Source organism: Xenopus laevis, chromosome 8L, assembly GCF_017654675.1.
Source record: "Xenopus laevis strain J_2021 chromosome 8L, Xenopus_laevis_v10.1, whole genome shotgun sequence".
Lineage (NCBI taxonomy): Eukaryota > Metazoa > Chordata > Amphibia > Anura > Pipidae > Xenopus > Xenopus laevis.
The window spans coordinates 108,229,301-108,249,824 of record NC_054385.1 but is presented as its reverse complement, the minus strand read 5'-3'; the positions used below and the strand labels follow the sequence as shown (position 1 = coordinate 108,249,824).

Sequence of the window (20,524 nt, the reverse complement as noted above, 5' to 3'; positions counted from 1 at the left end):
AAAAAAGAAGTCTTTCTCAAATCTTTCCTAACCAGAAGAACATCAAAGAAGCCTCTGACAACTTCCTTGACTACTTGGTGGTCAGACTGGGCGGAAAATGACCAGCAAGTGGCGCTGTTGTAACAAATTTCATTAATGTTAATAGTAAATGTATCCTTAAATATCTTGGAATTAAAAAAATAAATAAATAATGAATTGCAAAAGTTCTTAGAATAGCCCCCTCTTCAATTTTACATTCACTTATTTTTAAGGTTTACTTATCCTATAAGTCTAGTAGAAAATCATGTAAACATTAAATAAATCCAATAGGCTGTTTTTTTTTTGTTTAATAAAAATTCATTATATCTTAGTTTGTATCAAGTACAAGGTACTGAAAAAGGAAACCATTTTTAAAATTTGGATTATTTGCATAAAATGGAGTCTATGGGAGACTGGTATTCTGTAATTCTGAACTTTCTGAATAACGGATCCCAACCTGTATAGTGATATTTGCAATATTAACGCTGATTTTATTAATCAAGTTTAAACTTGGTGTGGGCTTAGTTCAGCAACTGGATACAGGAGCATTACCCCTCTGTGCAGATACAACCTAGGGGCAAGCTTTTTAAGGGGTTAGATCTTCAATCTTTTATGCAATGTTTTTTCCATATGTAGGATGGTTTCCAGAAGACAGCCCAGTACAAATTCATTGGTATACAGAAATAAAAAGCTGGAGAGCAGCTCACCATTGTGTGAACACTGTGGATGAGAGATGGACTAGCAGAGGCTACAGTCTCACTTGACTAGATATAAAAGAATGGCGCTCCTTATAAAGAGCACTTTCATTCCATAGCAATCACAGAGCTTTGATGTAGCACATATGTGCAATAATGTTACTGCTAACATCCCATGAAAACTGTATGCAAACAGACCAAGGATGCATTTGCACATAATTCAGTGTCTACAGTCCGCAAACACAAAACATAACAGCATTGTACTATGTAAAAACATTACGCTGCAACATAACGGTGCTATACAAAAGGATTTTTTATTTATTAAGAACATGAAATTTACAGAAGCACAAATGTCAGCCTTGCAGGCTTAAAGGAATTGTTCAGTGTAAATATAAAATCTGGGTAAATAGATAGGCTGTGCAAAATAAAAATGTTTCTAATATAGTTAGTTAGCCAAAAATGTCATCTATAAAAGCTGGATTGACTGGATGTGTAACATAATAGCCAGAATACTACTTCCTGCTTTGCAGCTCTTTAGGTTTCCACTGATTGGTTTCCAGGTAGTAACCAATCAGAGACTTTAGGAAGGGCCACATGGGTCATAACGTTTTGCTTTTGAAACTGAGCTGAATCTGGAGGATCAATTGCAAACTCACTGAACAGTTATGTCCCATATAGCCCCCCATGAGGGGGGGTTCGAGAACTGAAACTCAGGAAGTAGTGTTCTGTTCGACATCCCGTCACTCCAGCCTTTATAGATTACTATATTCTAATACTAACTATATTAGAAACATTTTTTATTTTACACAGCCTATTTACCCAGTTTTTATTTTTACACTGAACTGTTCCTTTAAATCAAGCTCTTGTAATGATTTTATATTACCTTACTCCATAGATAAGATCGTTCAATTTGAGGTCTATTTATTGAGATCATTACCATGCAGCAAACAGGGTTGGCATTATAGAGAGGACACTATTTACTTTCCAGACATTCTCTTTCCTACAAATTGTAAAAAAATGCAGGCGGAAGCTGCTCTATTAGAGCAGCAGTGTCAACAGTAATGCCAGTAATTGCAGAAACTCACCAGTGATCTGGCACCTAGATTCCACCCCATCTTCATTTCTGCAAATTTTAAATTTAAAAAAAAATGTATTAAACAAGTTATAAAAAATTCTTTGAAACACTCATTCCCATTTACACTCCACATTAAAGACGAACTATTGCATTTATGGGGAAAAAAACCAAAACACATATTTACCTTATTGCAAACAACACAACCATGGTGCCCGTCATTGTGCTTTACAAATTACTTACTCCTGCTGGAATGAGCAAATTTGGAGATGGTAAGAACTAAGAGTTAAAATAAAAAGAAAACCCTGTGGGAGGCAGGATGGGGACAGTTTGTGTTGCTCCAGGTGGGTGGGATTTTACCTTCGTAGTAACCGACTACTGTTGTCATAGTTGTTGTCAAAGGGATTGGGCTGCAGCACGAAAGTAATTGTTAGTGATGGTCTCTGTATACCATCACAAGGAAGATAACTAACCCTGCTTGTTTCATAGAGGTGAAAGGCCGATAGGGTCCCTCTATATTACAATCAATCCCCAACAAGTAAACTATTTAGTGCTTAAAGAGGTTGTTCACCTTTGAATTAGTATTATGTAAATCCTGATACAATTTGCAATTGGTTTTCATTTTTAATTATTTAAGGTTTTTGATTTATTTAGCTTTTAATTCAGCAGCTCTTCAATTTTAATTTTTTAAGCAATCGGGTTGCTAGGGGACAAATTACCCTAGCAACCATTTATTGAGTTGATTTAGAGACTGGAATATGAATAGGTGAGGACCTTACTAGAAAGAGGAGTAATAAAAAGTAGCAATAACAATATGTATGTAGCCTTGCAGAGCATGTGTTTTTTAGGTGGGGTCAGCGACACCCATTTTGAAAGCTGGAAAGAGTCAGAAGAAATGGCAAATAATTAGAAAACTATAAAAAATAAATAATGAAGACCAACTGAAAAGTTGCTTGGAATTGGTGATTCTATAACATACTAAAAGTTAACAGAGGTGAACCACCCCTTTAAATTCTTCTCCATTGCACATTTAGCTGGTTTTCAGGGTCTAAATAACATTAGCAACCATACACCGATTTTAATAAGAGACTGGAATATGAATAGGAGAGACACTGAATAGAAAAAGGAGTAACAAAATGTAGCATTAACAATACGTGTAGCTTTACAGAGCATTTGTTTTTTAGATGGGGTCAGTGAGCCCCATTTGAAAGCTGGAAAGAAGAAGGAAGGAAAATAAACTAAAAAAAATGATAATGAAGTTGCTTAGAATTGGGCATTCTATAACATGCTAAATGTTAACTTAAAGGTGAACCATCCCTTTAAAGTTAGTGTCTCTAATCCAGCAAAAAGGGGAGAATGGACTGCAAAGCAGGAAAATCAGCTGAAAACAAAGCAATTATCTTGTCAGCTTTGCAAATGGGGAAACAGGAATATCAGTGCAGGTATAGGATGAGTTATAAGGAAACCAGTTATCCAGAAAGCTCAGAATTATGAGAAAGAGGTCTTGCATAGCCTTTACTTGTTCCCAACTAATATATAATTAATCCTTATTGAAGGCAAAGCAATCCTATTGGGTTTATTTCATGATAGTAATAGTAAACAAAGTGCGGTGATCCAAATTACAAGAAGACTCCATATCTGGAAAACCCCAGGTCCTTAACATTCTGAATAATAGATCTTATACCTGTACAATATACAGAACCGCATGTGTTCAATATAAGGCCCAGATCTTACAATCTGTGGGTTTGTGAGTGTATGTGGCCAAATATGCATGAACTATTTAAGCAGAAATGATAAGGGATCTAAACTTAGAAAATGAACAGATATTAAAACTTATTCAGTGTGTTTCTTGGAGCACCTCTGCAATGTACATTCATTTTCTATGAATGAATTTGTAGTCTTACAAATCATTTGTTTTTTTAGATGGGGTCAGTGAAAGCTGGAAAGAGTCAGAAGCAGTTTGGTATTACAAGTCTAAATTGCAAGTGTCTCAGACTTTTAGCTTAATTGAAAATTAACACAATGATAGAGTTCACTGAATCCAGGAATTGCATAGAAAGGACACCGACAGTTAGGGTCAGGCCACACGAGCAGATTTGGGGTGATTAGTCGCCCCAGTGACAAATTCCCTCTTTTTCGTGGCGACAATCTCCCCGAACTGCCTTCCCCCTGCCCTTCGCCGGCTAAAATGAAAATCGCCTGCAGCAATGCACACCCGGCGCTTTGTTTTCCAAAGTAGCCCAAAGTTTCCTTGTGAGGCAACTTTGGAAAACGAAGCGCCGTATGTGCATTGCCGCAAGCGATTTTCATTTTAGCCTGCGGAGGGCAGCTCGGGCAGATTGTCGCCCCGAAGAAGAGGCGATTTGTCGTTGGGGCGACTAATCTCCCCGAATCTGCTCATGTGGCCTGATCCTTAGGGTTGTTCACATTTGGCCTTCAAATAGAGATAATGATGCTAATGCCTGCACAGCAGTATAAAGCAGTCAAACTGCTGTCTCATAAACCATTAAAAATACAAAATGAATGTACCCTATAAATAATAATGTGAAGATAGGTATTTAGAAGATAGAGTGAGTAGAGATCTATTCAAATGGTCAACTTACTCATTCCCTGTCACAGTAACTTGCCCTGTAGTAAAATGGATAACACAAAGTTAATTGATTGTAACAAACGATACAGACCAACAAAAAGTTTATATAGTATAGTATATTTAGTATACGATGCCAATGCTAACACAGAAATAGTCATCTATTTACATCTATTTTTCCAATATTACTCAAAACACAAAAGTTTAACTTTACAAGACACTGTGCATTAAACGGGTTGTTCGCCTTTAACTTTACTTTTAGTGTGATGTAGAGAGCGATATTCTGAGATAATTTGCAATTTGTTTTCACTTTTTATTATTGAAGGTTTTTGATTTAGCTTTTTATTTAGCAGCTTTTCAATTTGCATTGTAAGCAATCTGCTAACTAGGGCCCAAATTATATAGTTACATAGTAAGTAAGTAGCCAGTTTCCTATCCATGTGCAAACAACTTCATTAAGCCCAACAGACCTTAGTTTAGAATGTAATAGTTTGTGGGGCACAGTATCAAACGCTTTGGCAAAATCCAAATAGATCACATCTACTGCCCCCCCCCCACTGTCCAGCATCTTACTTACCACATCATAAAAAGCAATCAAATTTGTCTGACATGACATATCCTTCATAAAGCCATGCTGCTCATAATGGCATTCACTAGGACAAAATTTTGAATGTGATCCCTTAACAAACCTTCAAATAATTTGCCCACCACAGATGTCAAGCTCACTTGCCTATAATTGCCAGGCTGAGATCGTAATCCCTTTTTAAATATTGGAATAACATCAGCTTTTCTCCAATCCATAGGCACCATACCAGATGAAAGTGAATCTGAGAAAATCAGAAATAGTGGCTGGTCTAAAACTGAACTAAGCTGGCCATCAGGCCCTGGAGCCCTGTTTACATTAATTTTTATTAAAGCTTATGAATCATATCCAGCCACTGATTAGATTGAGCTGAGCCATTAGTGCAGCTATAAAGTGAGCCTGGGAACTCAGACTCCTCTATTGTATACACTGAAGAAAAGAACTGATTTAACAAATTTGCCTTTTCTGTATTTGTTACAACCATACTGGTACCATTATTTAATGGAGCAACACTCTCAACCTGCATCTTTTTACTATTAATATATTTAAAAAACTGTTTAGGGTTAGTTTTCACCTCCATCGCAATTAACTCTTCATTTCCTTTCTTTGCCTTCCGGATTGCTGATTTACAACATTTATTGCAGTGTTTATATTCATTAAATGCAGCTTCTGTCCCAACAGATTTGTAGTTTTTAAATGCCTCTCTTCTTTCCTGTTAACTTCTTTACTTCTGTATTAAGCCACATAGGATGATTCTTAGAGCTTCTACATTTACTTCTTAAGGGAATAAATTGAGAACAGTAATGATTTAATATCATTTTAAATGACAACCATTTCTGTTCTGTGTTTTGAGCTGAAAACTTAATGCTCCAATCAATACTCTGTAGGGCAGCCCTCAAGGCACTAAAATTAGCTTTTCCAAAATTCATGGTTTTTGTTGCCCCAGTATATATTTGTTTTTTGCACCAGACATTAAATGATATAACATTATGGTCACTATTACCCAGGGGTTCAATGACTTGCACATTTGCGATAAGTTCTGGGTCATTTGAGATCACTAAATCCAGAATAGCATTTTTTCTGGTAGGCTCCTCAACAACCTGTGCCATAAAATGGTCATGCAACAAGTTTATAAATTTGTTCCCATTAACTGATCTGGCAGTACTGTTGCTCTAGTCAATATCTGGGTAATTAAAATCTCCCATTATCATTACTTTACCCACACTAGCAGCCTTTTCTATTTGCATGAGGAGCTTCGCCGCCTCCTCCTCCTCACTTACATTAGGGGGTCTCTAGCATAAGCCTACAATTAATTTGATGGACTTTTTACAACTGGTAAACTCCACCCATAAGACTTCTACCCCCTCATTTAACATAACCTCCTCCTTTATATAAGCTTTTAAATCCTGCCTAACAAACAGACATACCCCTCCTCCTTTACTATAACCTCTGTCCCATCCGAAACAAAGTATAGCCACTGATATCTACTGCTCAGTCATGCGACTCATTCAGCCATGTTTCGGCCACACCAATCACATCATATTTTCTCTCCAGCACCAGCACCTCCAGCTCTCCCATTTTACCAGTCAGACTCCTTGCATTTGCAAACATACATTTAATACTGGTACCATATTGAACATATGACATGTGGTCCTCTCTAAGCCTAACAACCCTGCATTAATTTTAATAAGAGACTGGAATATGAATAGGAGAGAGTCTGAATAGAAGGATCAGTAATAAAAAGTAGCAATAATAAAAGTAGCCTTACAGAGGATTTGTTTTTTTAGAAGGGGACAGCGATGCCCATTTGAAAGCTGCAAAGAATCAGAAGAAAAAGACTAACTATAAAAAAATAGATAATGAAAACCAATTGAAAAGTTACTTAGAATTGGTCGTTCTAAAACATAATAAACGTTAGCTTAAAGGTGAACCACCCCTTTAACCTACAAATTCATACTCTCCTTTCCTCTCTAATTCCTGTCCCTATAGCCCATATTCCTTACTACCATTTTCATCAGCAGCTCCTTGGGATTCTGGTGCAAAAACCCTACAAGACATGGAAAGACAGTACAGTAATATTAGGTATGTTCTTTCCCTGTAGGTAAAGAAAGGGAAAATAAACAGAAGTTGAACTATTATGAGACGGACGTTGGAAGTGATGTTTGGTATTAAATTTGTATAAAAGCCTAGATTTGTGGGTGCACCAATGCCTCGGGCCATTATTCCTTAATAAACACACAGAGTGACTGGCTGAGCTATTGATCTCCCAGAATGGATGTGTGTATCATCACCCATAATCAGCAGAAGACAACATGACCTATAGGCAACTTTTTAATATATATTAATATTTTGAAGAATATTTTTTTTAGTGTCAGTATCACTGTAAATCAAAGACAAAACATACAAATGATAGATCATCATTACAGTAGGTGAAATATTTGATAAAATATAAACCCCTACATAAAGAAGTCTGCTCAAAATGCTTTCCTGAGTACTATAATAGGACATCTCAAGGGGAAAATGCTTTAATGTTCTTAGTGGGAAAATGTTCCATCAAACTGAAAATTGGCCACAAAGTGGGCAGCAAATACAGGCGGTAATTGGTTTCGATTTTGTACAATGGCTTTAAATGTCACAATCCAAGTGTCTACATCCTCTTACCTCTTTGTCCCACTGAACACCAAAATAACGGGATCCTCTGCAATATTTGTCTGGAGGAGGCCAGAATCAGAATAAACAAAATAAACAGACACAGTCACTACACAAAGAAGTCTGCTCAAAATGCTTTCCTGAGTACTATAAAAAAAAACATCTCAAGGGGGAAAATGCTTTAATGTTCTTATTGGGTAAATGTTCCATTAAACTGAAAATTGGCCACAAAGTGGGCAGCAAATACAGGAGGTAATTGGTTTCGATTTTGTACAATGGCTTTAAATGTCACAATCCAAGTGTCTACATCCTGTTACCTCTTTGTCCCACTGAACACCAAAATAACGGGATCCTCTGCAATGTTTGTCTGGAGGAGGCCAGAATCAGAATAAACAAAATAAACAGACACAGTCACTGGTTACTATTTTTGCTTACTGTAAGGAGAGGAGTGGTTGTGTATTTCTCCATTTCACATTTATCGTTGTTAACAGCAGATACTGGTATTTAGACACACACAATAAAAATGCACCTTATGTTCTCAGCAAAGCTAACTCTGCGACTTTTTCTTCGCTTTTCAATGGTTGAGTCCTACAAGAAGGAAAACAATGGTTAGGGTTAGTGTCACAGAATCAAGCAACAGCTATAGATAATTTGTTTTGAAAAATGTTATTAAGGGGTTGGTTCACCTTTATATAAACTTTTAGAATGTTACATAATGTCCTAGCAATTTGCAATTAGTCTTTATTAGTTCTAGATTGAGTTTACCTCATTCATCCTTTCAAATGGGGTTCACGGACACCAGCAGCCAAAAACTATTGCTCTGCGAGGCAACTTTACTTATCATCCTATTCAGTGTATTACAGTCCAATTCAAAACACTGCCTAGAAAAAAAAAATACCCTAGCAACCAGATAGCTGCTGAAATTCCAAACTAGAGAACTGTTGAACAAAAAGCTAAATAGCTGATTTTTTTTTTAAATGTAGACCAACTGCAAACTGTCTCAGTATTTCACTGCCTACGTCATACTAAAAATGTAATTCTAAGTTTAACTTTAAATGATGTTTCACCGCATGCACCTACATAACATACAAGACCTCATCAATTATGGTTAGTTTGATGTCAGGATGTGCAGAATAATATTTGAATAAGAAATTAAAATATAAATGCTTACATCTCATTTAGTGCACTAGTCCAGTGTTCTTTTTAGACTGCCAACTGGATTAAAAGTGCAAGTCTCTTTTATTAGCAAAAATACATTGGAGATGCAATATGTAAGAAAATAATTCCCATCTGACCCTACACAGACTGACAGGCACCAGAACTGACCAGTAGTAGAAGTGTATGATACACAAGCACCCCTAGCCTGGCAGTTATAACACTGTGTATTTGTCTCTTTCTCTCACCATGTTCCTTCAAGCTGCTATCAGTCCCTGAACACGCATCTAGTCACGTGACACTTTCCCGCCCCTCAGCTCCAGACCCAGGAAGGAAACAGGATTTCCCTTCTCACTGCAGGTGGGAGGAGCCCAGAGAAGGCTGAAAAAAAAAACCAGGCCTGTTATATTGCAATCTGAGTTTCTGGGTGAAGCTTACTTTGAAATAGATCTTTATTGGGCTCAGGAGAAGTTAATTAAAACCTTATTCCACATATCAACGTTTCTGAACAAATATATGTAACTTTGGGGTGACTAAGCATATTCAGTTGTACATTCAGGTGGTCAGATTTACTGTGACTGTTTTTCTGTATCAGTGCAGCTTTGGTGTAACAAGACAGATTGTAATGAGGTGCAAAAGAAGCCGGGACCCTGCTAGGTATGTCTGATTAAATTAAATAGGACTTTGGCTGGTGTCTCTGATGTGCATGGAACCACAGACAAATAGGTGTTCAATATCAACATCAGCCCAGAATATTACCAATCTGTAGTGTTAGAATAGTCCTCTGCCTAGTCACAAATAGACAGTGCACCAGGCCTTAAAGGAATTGTTCGGTATAAAAATAAAATCTAGGTAAATATATAAAAATGTAAATAAAAAAATGTTTCTAATATAGTTAGTTAGCCAAAAATGTAATGTATAAAGGCTGGATGTGCAACATAAAAGCCAGAACACTACTTCCTGCTTTGCAGCTCTCTTGGTTTCCACTGATTGGTTACCAGGCAGTAATCGATCAGTGACTTGAGCGGGGAGGCACATGGGTCATAACTGTTGCTTTTGAATCTGAGCTGAATGCTGAGGATCAATTGCAAACACACTGAACAGTTATGTCCCGTGTGGCCCCCCTTAAAGTCCCTGACTAACTCAGAGTTAGAGCTGAAAAGCAGGAAGTAGTGTTCTGACTATTTTGTTAGACATCCAGTCACTCCAGCCTTTATACATTACATTTTTGGCTAATTAACTGTATTAGAAAGACGTTTATTTTGCACAGCCTATTTACTCTATTTTTATTTTTGCACCGAACTGTTCCTTTAACCACATTTCCATGATACAAAACATGTCCAGTAACCATTATAGTAAGTAGCAGGTATAAATGTGGGTGATACTGAGCATTTTGTTCCCTGTCTCCTGCCATTTCCCTTAAGTGCAGGCACTCTGCATCATGGGCTTCTGCTAATATTTTCTAACAGTATATTCCCTTGATTTCAAGTATAGTGGCACCTTCCTCTATCTTCTAGAGGACTCTATTCCCACAAGGCAGGTTTATTTGGGTAATGGATTGCTTGTGGGTCAGCCTGTGCAAGATGCTACTCCTGAATCACATGTATGCCTGCCAAATTGCATCTTTCAGGCAGCAGTGCAAGTATTAGGATTCGCCTCACAGGGTACTAAGACTACCAAAATGTATTTGTAGGACTAGCCTGAAGTGATTAAGTGTAGTTTTAAAGGAACAGTAACATCAAAGCTGCTGTGTAGCAATGGGGGCAGCCATTCAAATGAGAAGATGCTCAGGTTACATAGCAGATAATGTTATCGGTTATCCACTATTTATCCTGTGCCATATGAACTATAGTAGTGTTTCTGAAACAAAACACCAGCGTTACCAGTGCAGGGCAACAGTATATGATATTTTCATTACTTTAAAGTACTTTAATTTCTTAGTGTTACTGTTCCTTTAAGAACACTTACTCTATACATGAAGACATACCTGATAAAGAACATTTCCAAGATCTCTCAGAGGGCTCCGTGGTACTTTTAAAATCTATAAGAAATACACAGTATTAAGAGCAATGTGATAAAAATGGCTATGCTTCTGTTTATTATAGATCTATATATTATTAATGGATGGGTTCTACACATCTGACCCAAAGTCAGATAGACCATATATGTTCCACTTGAAAATGCAATTAAGTCAGTTCCAATCACCCAGTTTTGGTAAATATTGGTGCACGTACCGTCAGTGGTCCACCATCTACTTGTATTCAGTTAGAATAAAATTCTTCATACAGCACCAAGTAGTTAAAGGTTAAAAATGCCTTTATTGGGTTTACATGGCAGAACCTGGTTAACAACGTTTCAGGCCCCTTTCGGCCTTTTGTCAAGCATATGTGTTCCATACCAAAAAGGTGTATGCTCATAGTGTAAGGAACCTTACACTAAGCAGGAAATATAAGGTATAAAATTGGCATATAGGAGCAAATTTACTAAAGGGCGAAGTGACTAATGCGGGCGAAAATTCGCCAGCGTGACGTCATTTTGGAACTTCGCCAATTAACTAACGGTCCCTGGTGTAACTTTGCTAGCGAAGGAGACAGACTCTAGCTGGTACTTCGCACCCTTACGCCAGGCGAATTTGCACTCTGACGAATGGACGTAATTATGCAAATTCACTAAGATGCTGATTTTACTGAACGTTACCTCTTGCGCCAGACTTGGCTTTGCCACCTCAGACCAGGCGAAGTGCAATAGAGTAAATAGGAGTTCCTCAAAAAATAGTTGAAAATTTTTCCAAGTCCCAAAAAACGCTGGCGTCTTTTCCTTTTTTCAGGGTGATAGGCTGCAAAAGAGCGTAAATTCCCCCCCCCCCAACATTTCCTAACATATGGCACATAAACTATACACTGGGCTCATGTGTAGGGCAATATAACAACTTTATTTTATTAAGGTTCCCTGGGCTTGTGTAGTGTAATGTATTGGCTGCAACATATACGTCCATTGAACGTTAACTTCCCGCCATATGCAAATTAGGCAATGATAACGTAACTTCGCTTCGCTTGGCGCAGTAACGCTAGCGCAACTTCACCAGCGCCCTGGACGCAACCTCGGATTTTAGTGAATTAGCGTTGTCCTGGCGAATCTACCCCAAAGTGTTGCGCTATGAGCGAAGCCGTCGCTAACGAATTTTCGGAGGTTAGTGAATTTGCCCCATAGAGTGCATCTTATAGACCAAGTTCCAGCTAACTAGACTGAATAAATGTCTTTTATAAGGCTTTAGGTTGTATGTTCATGGGGCTGATGTACCCATATTCAGGTGTGGGCAGCGAATCTTTAAAATGAGGCGAGTTGGCAAGATTGTAGTCAAAATACAGTCCATTAGCAGTCTGTTCTTCACATCTAAAAGGTGCCCTAGTCGCCTACAAGAACACACCTCACCTGAATAGTTGGAAAATATGCCCCTGCTTATAACCCGTTCAGGGCTGGGCCAAGCCTGCCGGGCATCCTAGGCAACCCAGCCAGCCACTAGGTCTAGGGTAAGTGATGGAAGAGGTACGTGCCCAGCAACTGATATGCACCCTAGGTATGTGCCTTTTCTGCCTACCACTAGTTCCAGTCCTGAAACACTTAATATGTTAAGTGATTAGAGATGCACTGAATCCAGGATTCAATTTGGGATTCATATTTTTTCAGCAGGATTTGCGGAATCAAAGCACCTGGCTGAAACAAATTGGAATCCTTAAAATCACGTGACTTTTCGTTACACAAAAAAGAAAAAAAATAGGCTTCAAATTCGGGCAAATCTTTCACGAGGCCGAATCCCCAAACAGAGGATTCCATGAGTCCCAATAGGCGAGATTTACAGCAGTATTTTTGAAAAACAGTAGTCCAGTAAACATCTGTGTCTCCAAAGATGCCCCAGTAGCTCCCCATCTTTCTGCTGATTCACTGCACATTCTCTGTGCTGCTGTCACTTACTGAGCTCAGGGACCCACTCACAATATACAATACAGATAGAAATGTCACAATACAAGGCTGATAAGTAATTAATACAGATAATTTCTACATGGCAGCACAGAAATCAGCACAATTAACATCAGAATGTAATAATCAGCCTTGTTGCATCAGTTTATATCACAGTCCAACCTCATATTCTGCTTGATAATTTGTGACGACCACTAAACTGAGCTTCTCAACAGCTGCTCAGAGCCCACTGAGCATGTGAGTGTCACAGACACTTTCCAAGATGGTGACCCCCTGTGACAAGTTTGGAGTCCCGGACCATTGCTGCTATTGAGAAGCTTAAACTTTAGGCGGGTGCAATAAGTTCAGTATATAAAATATGGCATTTTTATCCATTAATTTTTAGGGTTTAGTTCTCCTTTAATTATCAACATTTTATTTGATTTTGAAGGGGGAATTCACCTCCAAACTGAACAAAAAAAGTAAATTCAGAGACTACAACACATACAAAATCAAAACAAAGTACAGATTGCCTCAGGTTTCTAGAGTTACTAGAAGATGCTAAAAGTTCAGTTTACAGAAAACTACCCTCTTTAAATCAGTTGCCGTCATGAATTATTTTGAATACAAAAGAGTGACCAAAATTTGTACTTACAGAGGAAAGTCGTCTCCTGTGACTGCGCTCTGTCACATCACTAGTAAGTTGGGAAAAAAGTTCAGAGGGAAGAGGAGGATTAGAGGGAAAATAAAATTACAATGAATTACAGTTTTCTAAACAAATCAGCCATCATTCTGTTTGTTACTAAAGAGATCAGGGAAAGGGGAAGTGTGTATTGTATCGCACAAAGTCGGAGACAACTAAAGGTTTTTTTCATTAACTTTAATCATAAACTGATTTTCATGGCAACATATAATTACTCCCCAGCACCAAACAGTCTATAAAAAGTGCTGCTTTATCACATTAGTTGCACCAATTTCTTATATTTATAAAATGTAAATGTTCTTTGGTGTCGTTCGGATTGCCTCAGCCAAACTTTTTTATCTGTCCGCTTTCAGGGCAGGGGAGTGGATGGTTTGCTTTCCTCCAGCTGCGTTTTGCATGGCTCTGCCTTCATCTGCTCCTTCATGTAGACCCATTGACAGGCATGGAGTCGGCCTGTGTGGAGCTACACTGAGCGGATTTTGGTTTTTGCATTTTGCACAAAACGACACTGTGTCTGTCAATGGGTCTACACAAAGAAGCAGATAACAGCAGATCTACTTTCCCACATTGCTACTTGAGAGTTCTGTGCCAGATTTAACTGTAAGGGCAGGGGCACATGGGATGTTTTGTTCTGCAGGGGGAGGAAAACAGATAATCCATTTTGTGTGCACCTGCCCTTACAGTTAAATCAGGCACAGAACTCTCAAGAAGCAATGTGGCCATTGTAAACTAGCTTTTCACATAAAGGAAAACTGACGTGTAGATAAAACTCCACCCAAAAGCACTGTCAGTTTAGGATTTGACAGCCGCAGCAATAGATGTTTTGATCTATAGTAGACAATGTTAATAGCACACAGGGCCAGGGATTCCTTTATCTCCACCTGCGTTTTGTACACAGGCAGAGAAAAGCTGATCTGTTCTCAACAGCTTCCATGTGTATCTACATTGACAGGCACTGCAAAAGTATGCTTGATGAGAGTGGATTAGTATACAAACCCACAGACGGAGAAAATTAGCCTCAATGGGAGTGGCAACTTTTTTTTTAGACAACAAAAAGAATAATTCTAAGCAATTTTACCATTTATGGTTAAAATATTTTTCGATGGTATTAAAATTATTTGTAAATCTCATTGAAAGCAATATTAATCTCACTCATTCCGACTATGGAAACAATGTAGCAGAAGGCAGTTCTCCAGCTGCCACAATGCTTTGCGTGCTTGCTCACAGGTCTGTCTATCAGCTGACACAATCACGGATTATATTTAATGAATGTATGCTTAGGTTGACCTTAACAATGGGTTGGACTAGAGCAGTGATCCCCAACCAGTAGCTTGTGAGCAACATGTTGTTCCCCAATCCCTTGGATGTTGCTCTCAGTGGCCTCAAAGCAGGTGCTTATTTTTGAATTCCAGGCTTGGATGCAAGTTTTGGTTGTATAAAAAAAACAGATATACTGCCAAAAGGAGCCTCCTGTAGGCTGCCAGTCCACATAGGGGCTACCATTAGCCAATCACAGCCCTTATGGCATCTCCCAGGAACATTTTCCATGCTTGTGTTGCTCCCCAACTCTTTTTACATCTGAATGTTGCTCACAGGTGAAAAAGGTTGGGGACCCCTGGACTAGAGCATGGTGTATAGAAAACAGGGAGGCGTTTGACAACAAAGAATTGAAAAAGTCCAGTTAGAAAGCACACATTTACGGTTTACTTACCTATTATCTTGTGGCAGAGGATTGCCGTCCATTTTCAAGGCTGCTGGGACCCTGTAAAAGCCACACAGTATTTTTTTTAGTTGTGATTTTAGATGACAACACAAAAACCGAAAATCACCCATGCTGGTTCCCACTGATCGCAATTTTTTATAAATTCATTATAGTGGCAGTTGGGGTTGTTCACCTTCCAAACACTTAATTCAGTTCACTTGTTTTCAGATTGTTCACCAGAAGTAAAGACTTTTTTCTATGGCTTTGACCATTTTCCCCCAAAATTTAAGTTTAAAGTTCCGGTTTCTGGTATTCCAGTCTGGCGGCTCAGTAATTTAGGTGCAGATTCTGAACGGTTACAATTTTGCAACATTTAGTTGATACATATCTGAGCAGCATCTCTGGAGTATTAGTAACTATTGTATCGATTCTAACAGCTGCCTGTAATGAAACTCAGAGATTAGGTTCAGCAGGGACAAAGATAAGAGACCAACTTATATCAATTTATGTATCAAATTTTGATACAGTTTACAGTCAGTGACCCAAGAGCTGCTTCAGAAAGACATAAGAATGTGAAAAAAGAATCTATAAACTTCAATTTGATCACAAACAGAAAATAATTGAAAAGGGTATTTATTTCTGGTGACTTAAAGGAGAAGGAAAGTCTTCCTGCACTTGGGGTGCCAAATGTTAGGCACCCCCAAGTGACTGTATTTAATTACCTGAAACCCTGGGCTCCTATCAGCAGAAAACAGCAGCAGCCCGGGGTTATACCAGTGAGCACTACAGATCGATCATCTTCCGTCTTCCTTCGTGTGGCTGCACACGCGCAGTAGAACGAAAAGCCAAACTTTAACTAAAAAGTTGGCTATTTCGTTCAACTGCTCATGCATCTCCCCCACGGGGAAATTTTAAGAAAGAAGAAGCCAGAAGAGGATCTCTCCGTGGTGCTCACTAGTATAACCCCAGGCCGGTGCAGTTTTCTGCTGATAGGAGCACTGACTCGGAGTTTCAGATAAGTAAATACATTCACTTAGGGGTGCCTAACATTTGGCATCCCTAATTGCAAGATGACTTTCCTTCTCCTTTAAACTAAAAAAATCTGGGGGAAAGAAAGTGTTGGAAAGTGAGCATAAACAATCTTACAGCTCTGGAACTGAAAAAAATAAATGTAAACTGAGATAAGCAAGTGGAGTAATTTTGCATTAAGCTTGTTTTAAGGTTCACTTATCCTTTAACATATTATTTTCGAATCAGGAACCTTTTATTTCTACATCTTAAATACATAGAGAAAGAATGCAATGGAAACAACCAGTCTGGTGCCCTCACTATTTAATCACCATAGGACTATGGTACCAAGTCAACCTGGGAGGTCAATGCCTAGACCAGGAGTGCCCATATTTACCAATGTGAGATCTACTTTTAGTGATGTTGTCTCATTATGATCTACATCCATAAAAGCATTGTTAGTATTCTGTTCCATAGAAAATATTACTTAAATGCTGATTAATGAGAAAATGCATATTGCCATATTTAACAAACAACTATTTCTTATGTAACCTTAATAATATTAATAAATAATAAATATGTGAATGAAAAGCATGAAACAGGAGGGTGATTTAGACAAGCTGTTTGTTGACAGTGTCTTGAGATCTACTGATCACCAGCTAAAGGTCTACTGGTAGATACTGATAAACCTTTTGGGCACCCCTGGCCTAGACCAAGGGCAGGGCATATATTTGGGGATTCCGGAGTCTTCAGTTTGGCCTACCAGCTGATGGACAATTGAACCAACTCACGACTGGTCAAACAACAACACTTATTTGCCGGACGGGATTAATTCTGGTATAATTCACTTGCTTCTCTATAGTAATAATAGTGATAGAGCTCTTTCTATCTAGGCTTCCACACTGTTGGCATTTTAATAGGTCTGTAATATTATGAATATACTACATATTGTGGATATGCTGATTTATAAGTAGGCAACATTCTTTAGCCAAAGTGCAGTTAAATGGGAATGTTACAGAAGCAGATATAATAATATGCCAAAGAATACCAGGGACTTAAAATGGAAGCACCCCCCAATAATCTGCTGATCCCACTTACTGTATGCAGGTACATATTTGTGGTTTGACCCATTAGGTTTTTGCCATTTCCTATCCATGTACGTCCCTTGGATGATATAACAGAATGGACACAGGTTTTTATTCGGAATGTGCAGGGCAAATTGCCTGGTAAAGATGTCAACTATAATTCCATCAGGGCATATGTATTGCACCCCCCTAAAGTTCCAATGGGCCGCTCTTGTGACGGCTGGGAGTGTACGTGCCGCTCTTCTGCTTGTTATTACACAGGGGGGGCGCCTTCTCAGGCGTTGCTATTCCACCGGCTGCAGGATTTCTCTAGGCACCCGTCGCCCCAAACCTCCCTCACCTCACAGATCCTCCCCGCGCTCGCTACTTCCAGGGTCCAGTCTCCGTTCAGGGGACGATTAATCACTAGAACCGACACCCATGATTTTAAATTTACCGCCGCCAGAAGCGTCTTCTGTGTTGCTCTGGATAATGCGCGCTGATTGGCTAAACTCGTAATCCCGCCTCTTCTCCGTCATAGGCGAACGAATAGCCCTGCTGACTGTGGCGTCATATCTAGATCCGGCTCGGGAGATAAAAAACCTTTATATTTTAGGGAAATAATCTGTTTTGGCGCAACGTGTAGGCGCTTATGGACTGATGAGGGACAAATAGGGGGCCGGGATATCCTATAAGCATGTTGTGAATTGGTTTAGAACACTGTACAGTAGAAGGTATTTAGAACAGCTCGGTGTTTTTATTTCGTGTCCCTGACGAGGTGGCCGAGTGGTTAAGGCGATGGACTGCTAATCCATTGTGCTCTGCACGCGTGGGTTCGAATCCCATCCTCGTCGTGAGGTGTAATATTTGAATTTTTTTTGGTGGAATTTTCCTAGCTGTACTAATTGTAAACAAACAAGGTAGAATGCAAGTGCTGCATTTTTCTGGTGTCTATTCAAAAGGGTAAAATGTGTGTTCAAGGAGAGCCAGATTGTGGCTGCTATTTATTTATACAGGAACTTTCCTTGAACACACATTAAAATCATAGGCAACCCTTAGGACACATCCTAGTGATCCTACCCTGACAGGTTGTTCTGTCATATATATTTGTAATATTGTTTAGAGATCTCTGCTCCACATACCCACACTCTGTGCCCGTTACTGGGCTTGGACTGGCCCAGCGCTCAGGGCCCTATTTATCATTAAAAGGATCCTGTCATTGGAAAACATGTTTTCTTTCCAAAATATATCAGTTAATAGTGCTGCTCCAGCAGAATTCTGAACTGAAATACATTTCTCAAAAGATCAAACAGATTTTTTTATATTCAATTTTGAAATCTGACATGGGGCTAGACATTTTGTCAATTTCCCAGCTGCCCCTGGTCATGTGGGGCTTTCACTGAACAATTCCGCACCCTCTCACTAGTGTTCGAGGACTATCCACTACTAAACAAAAATCGAAAGGCAGACGGCACTTCTGAAAATGGGGTTTATTGGAGTTCCTGCTGGAAAGACCTAACGCGTTTCGGGAGTTATCCCTTAGTCATAGACCTATGACTAAGGGATAACTCCCGAAACGCGTTAGGTCTTTCCAGCAGGAACTCCAATAAACCCCATTTTCAGAAGTGCCGTCTGCCTTTCGATTTTTGTTGAGTGTACAGTGGGGACACTGTTTGACTGAGCACCTGTCCTGAGGGGAGAGCGGTGAGCTGTTTGCGGTCCTTTTTTTGCTCTTTTATCCACTACTAAGACTACTAAGCTCTGAAACACCCGTGAAACTTGTATCCCAAATCTACTGGTTGCTGGTCTGAGCCCCCACAGCTTCATTGCACCGCACCTAACTCAAGTGGCGTGATACACTGGGTGTGCAAAAGGAGGACCAATAGTATCAGTTTCTAATATCCTCCCGTGACAGACTGATACAATACAAGTTTATACACCAAATCTACCTGACACCTACAAAAAACTGCACGGATTTGGTAGAAGGAATAATAGTAACTGTCGCAGGTGTCAGGCTGAACTGGCAGACTTTTTGCACATGACCTGGCAATGCCCCCAGATTAAACAATTCTGGAGAACAGTCACAGCACACCTTTCAGCACACCTAGTCCTCCCTCCTCTACTATCCCCTCAATGTTGCAAATATCTGAGCCTCCTCACCAGGGCCCTATTATACTACACCAAAAAGTGTATCATCCTGAGGTGGAGGGGGCCCAGAGCACCGTCACTGAATGGTAAACACCACCCTCCCCATGACCAAGCTCACATATCTTGCCAGGGGCTGCCCAGACAAGTTTGATAACATTTGGCAGTGATGGATTGATGCTGAAGGATTGACTGTTTTTGAGGACTAAAATATATCAATTGTGCAAATGTGGTGCACGTAAGGGACATCCTCTGACTACTGTTATTTTTAACAGTAATAATAGGGAACCCCCAGGTGGGACTACACCCCTCCCCCCCTTCAACTTTGAAAAAACAATAAAAATAAATCAAAGTCATGAGCATGCACATTACATTGGTGAAGAGCCTGACCTTTATGGGCCCAGCAGACTCAGACTCACACACTGTGGATGCTGTGGACAATCCCCCAGGCCCGTACTAGCAATCTGTGGATTCTTACAAATGCCAGAGGGGCTGCTGTAAGATGCCAGTCACTATTTATTGGACTGTTTGAGCCTCTGTGTACTCAAAATGCCAGAGCCTTTAATGAATCCCAGTCCAGACCTGCACTCCCCTGCATGGTTACGGCCGTTAAAGGAACAGTAACACCAAAAAATTGCTGTGTAGCAATAGGGGAAATTGAAAAAAAGACTATGTGGCACAGGTTAAATAGTGGATAACAGATCACACCATTATGTTGTACAGAACTTATCTGTTATCTGCTGTGTAACCTGAGCCTTTTCTCCTTTGAATGACTGCCCCCATGGATAAACAGCAGCTTATTTATATAAACAATAGTAGTGTTTCTGAAGCAAACACAGCAGTTTTACCAGTGCAGGGCAACACTGCATTATATTTGTATTACTTTAAACACTTTAATTTTTCGAGGTTATTGTTCCTTTAGGGTCAGGCAACACTGGGTGTTTTGGGGAGATTTGGTCGCCTCGCCACTAATCGCCTTGATTTTGCGGCAACCAATCTCCACAAACGCCTTCCCTCACTCTGCGCCGGCTAAAATGAACATGATGTGACTTGTGCAAGCACTTTAGGATGGAACTACTTTCTGGCAGGCTGTTATTTCTCCTACTTAATGTAACTGAATCAGTCTCAGTGGGACTTGGCTTTTACTATTGAGTGTTGTTCTTAGATCTACCAGGGAGCTATCTTG

General features: G+C 39.4%; 1 non-coding gene and 1 pseudogene across 1 annotated transcript; one reads left to right on the top strand and one right to left on the bottom strand.

Annotated features, from left to right (window-relative positions):
- LOC108698985 overlaps nucleotides 1-17,904 on the bottom strand; it is a 42,951-nt pseudogene extending 25,047 nt beyond the window's left edge.
- A 61-nt stretch (nucleotides 17,905-17,965) lies between these two features.
- On the top strand, nucleotides 17,966-18,047 carry trnas-gcu. The gene has a single exon. It is a non-coding gene; the product is annotated as a tRNA-Ser (tRNA).
- Nucleotides 18,048-20,524: the final 2,477 nt, after the last annotated feature.